Here is a 4278-nt window from a genome sequence, read left to right on the forward strand (position 1 = left end):
ACACACATTTACGATTTGGAGGGTAGTAAATTACAGAAGTGGTAATGGGTGAAGGAGAGGGAAGGGAAAAGGAAGTTATCAGAAAAGAGATTAGTGGGCAATTTCTCTCTCTCTCTCTCTCTCTCTCTCTCTCTCTCTCTCTCTCTCTCTCTCTCTCTCTCTCTCTCTCTCTCTCTCTATATATATAGATAGATAGATAAAAAAAAAAAAAAAAAACAGGATATGGGACTGCTCAACAACAAACCAAATCCAAAACAGGATACAGGACTGCTCAACAACAACTAAAATAGAATCCAACCATGACGCCTACGTAGGCGTCGTGGTGTATTCCACTAGTGCTTCATGACGTAAGAGTCATTGTATTGAAGAGGTTGAAGAATGTTGAAGAATGGCAGTCTGGAAACACAGCCTAATTATCACAGCTCAGACATCTTGTTATTGCAAATACGTATGAACACAGAGACAATATGGAGAGTACACGTAACCTAGTCTACCTAATCTCCGCAGTATGAAAAAATAGCCTAGTCACGGTAATGCTATAGTTTACCTTTATTCCAAAAAGTAAACACAGACAGTGAATCATCTGAACACATGGACATTTACGCCACACACAAAGAACTAAATAATCTGAATCCATGACAGGACAATAACATCGAGAAAGAGATTAAGAGCCGCAAACACTTAACGCTGGCGATGAGCAGAAAGGAAGACTCGTGGGAACCTCTCTTGTGTGAGAATGAGTGGCTCCTCTTTCTGATTTTGGTTTAAATCGTGGCATTGATTTCTTTTCCTAGAATTTGTTTTGTTTTTTCCACGTACACTAATGTCCAGGAGTTTCTGCGGAAGAAGAATTTGTTATGGTGTGATTTCTTGTCATAAACTGAGAGGAGAAAGTTAAATTTAATCACAACCTTTTATATTTACTTCACCCAATGTTTTCCATTTTAAGAAAATGACATTATCGTGTGATGAGTAACAATATACTGTCAGTTGTCTTAAAATTATAATAAAAGTATAACGTGAAACACCTCACACTCTTCACTGTCTGCGGGAAGTGTGAGGGAGACGAGATCTATGCTGTCCGAACTGCCTCTCTCCGGCTATAGATTACACATTAATCTTAAAATAAACCAACTTTCTTCGTTCTCAAGTGATCTTAATCGTTGGTATACATACTAAGAATATCACTGTGATGTGAACAAAATGCTGTTCGAATTTTTTAACTGTAAAAGAGGAGAATCACTCGGTCTTAACCTGAGCGATGAACAGGAGACGGGACGCAGCAATAATGTCCGTCTCGCTTCCATCCGGCGGTGATTAAAGCCTATACTTTCTTAGAATAACACAGTCTTCTTCGTTGTCTGAAGATTTTTAGTCATGGTATACTTACGAAGAATATCACTATGCTATGAATAATAAACAGGCAGTTTAATTTTTTGAACTATAACATCGAATATCTCTCGCTGCTGACTGAACGACGTGCAGGAGACGAGACACGGCACTGTCCAACTAGCCTCCCTCCGCCCACTGATTACATATCAACCTCGGAATGAACCATATTTCTTCGTTATCTGGGGAATCTGATAGGTGGTATATCTGCGAGACACATCATAGTGCTGGCTTGAATAACAAAATGATGTCTGATTTCTAAAACTAGGACAGAAAATTACTCACTGGCGACTGAATGATGCAGGAGACGAGACAAGGCTTTGTCCTGCTCGCCTCCCTACTACCTAAGATTTCACTTTCTTGGAATAAAACAACTTCCTTCGTTATCTGGGGACTGATAGGTGGTATACTGACGAGAAGTATCGCTGTGCCATGAATAACAAAATACTGTCTGACTCTTTATAACTAAAAAAGCAAAATCGCTCGTTGGTGACTGAACGATGAACAAGAGACGAGACTCAGTTGTCTTGTACGTCTCCCTCCGCCAATAGAGTACACACTAATCTTGAAATAACACAAATTCCTTCTTTTTCTGGTGATTTTCATAGGTAATATAATTACGAAGAATATCATTGTGCTATGAAATGCTGCTCGATTTTCTAAACTGCAACATGTAAAATTGCTCACTGTTGATTGCCCGCGCCTCTGCGTCACAGACTTCAGATGTCAGATGGCAATTTGATATTGGAACAAACCAGCTTCTTTCGTTAGCATGTAATTTCAAATGAGTGCATCATTTTATATATATATATATATATATATATATATATATATATATATATATATATATATATATATATATATATATATATATATATATATATATATATATATATATATATATGTGTGTGTGTGTGTGTGTGTGTGTGTGTGTGTGTGTGTGTGTGTGTGTGTGTGTGTATGTAAAATGTATATATATTTTTGTGCTATGAAGAACAAAATGCTGAAAGATATTCAAAAGTGCTTATTAAGCAAATCCCTGCGTGCTGCCCTTGATTGAAGCGGAAGACGATGAGCTGAGCTCTTATGCCTCCTTCCCTCCTCCTCCCCGTGAACTCTGAAAACAAACAGCATCTCTTCGTTATCTAGTGGTTTTACTTGATGGCATAATCACGAAAAATGTTATCGTAAAGTCATTAATGACATCCTGCATTTCATTTCCTTTTGACAACTGTACTATAGGAAATAGCTCACCGTTGAGGTGCGTAGAGGGTGAACGGGATGCGACACACTTCCCTCCACTTCAACAGCAGACGACGTCTTACGCTGCTCTCACCTCACACGTCCACCTAGAGGATTCTGTGTTTTGATTCACCACTCAACCTTGGTCAGTTCTTTGATTCACCACTCACCTTGGTCATCAGTCTGGTATGTTGATCCTCATTCTTTACGCCTTCAGTCCTGAACTTAGCAACTGCTGGTGTGCATAATTTGATTAGTCCGTTGTGACGTACAGCAAAATAGGCCCTTTTTGTTATTCAATTTGCGCTTCTTTGATAGCATATATTTTATTAATTTATTTAGTTAGTTAAATGGTTAGTTAGTTTTCATGAAGTTTGATTGCCAGAGCATAGCTAGAAAACAATCCTATACGTTTGCTCTCTCTCTCTCTCTCTCTCTCTCTCTCTCTCTCTCTCTCTCTCTCTCTCTCTCTCTCTCTCTCTCTCTCTCTCATTGCCGCAAATGTCGGAATCTGTATGCACACCTTCCTTTTCATGTTATAGCATTATGATATATGCTGGTCTCCTAGCGCGCCAGAGCAAGAATAGTTGAGTTTATGCGTTGCTGTTGAATGGAAGACGCGAGTACTTCTTGGTATATAGGTATTTTTTTTCAATCTCCATGTTTTTTTTTTTTTTTTTTGTGATCTTTGTTGAATGTTTGGAGGATGCACTGAGGAGAAGGGAAAAGGAGAGAGTGGACAACCAGCGGAGATTAATAGACTTGCACTGGGTTAAGTGCATGCGCCAAGCCATAGTGAGTTAACCAATGCCAGTCCCTTTTGTGTCCATCAATGATTCGAGCATGTCTTCAGTATTTTACCTTGCTTCCTGCTGTACAATTGCTAAACTGCACGCATCAATGAAGCTCAATAGCCTCCTCTTAATATAAATAGATAGTAGTATTTCCTGTCTACTTATCTGACTCAATTCCTGTTGTCCGCTTGTTAATCTTCCTTATCTGTCTATTCTTCATTTACATTTTCATTTTTTTGCCTGTCTTTCTGTCCATCTAGAAGACCAGACAGATTTATGGATGGGGATGATAGGTATGTATGTTTTATCTCGGGACGACCACGTGTAGGTCTGATGGCTTCTTGCAGCTTACCTTTTATTTTCATGTTCTAATCTATTCTACTTTCACCTTGCCAACTGTCTGCCTGTCTCTCTGTGTCTATCTACTCTCCATTTACCTTTTATCCGGTGTGGCCGCCTGTCTGCTCAAAGCCCATCTAGTATGGAAAACAATCTCAAATTTAATTCCCATGGTCCTGCTCCGGAGACGGTGCCGAAGCGAGCGGTGAGCGGCAGGCAGCGGCAGGCGACCCCACGCTTGGCTTCCTGGCTCAGTCTTTTGTAACGAGGCGGAGTTCTTTTCTCTCTGATGTTCGTGATAGGCAAAGACGGCACAGTGTCGCGAGGAATTAGTTTACGGCTAGTTAGAGAGAGAGAGAGAGAGAGAGAGAGAGAGAGAGAGAGAGCGAGAGAGAGAGAGAGAGAGAGAGTCAGAAAGTGTTACTCGCCTACTCGTGACACTGCAGAAGTCACACTCTTTCTTCTTCTCTGTGGATTTAGAAGCTCGCCAGGAAGAAATAGTAAACTCAAAGTG

This window comes from Scylla paramamosain, chromosome 4 (assembly GCF_035594125.1).
Source record: "Scylla paramamosain isolate STU-SP2022 chromosome 4, ASM3559412v1, whole genome shotgun sequence".
In the NCBI taxonomy this organism is placed as follows: Eukaryota; Metazoa; Arthropoda; class Malacostraca; order Decapoda; family Portunidae; genus Scylla; species Scylla paramamosain.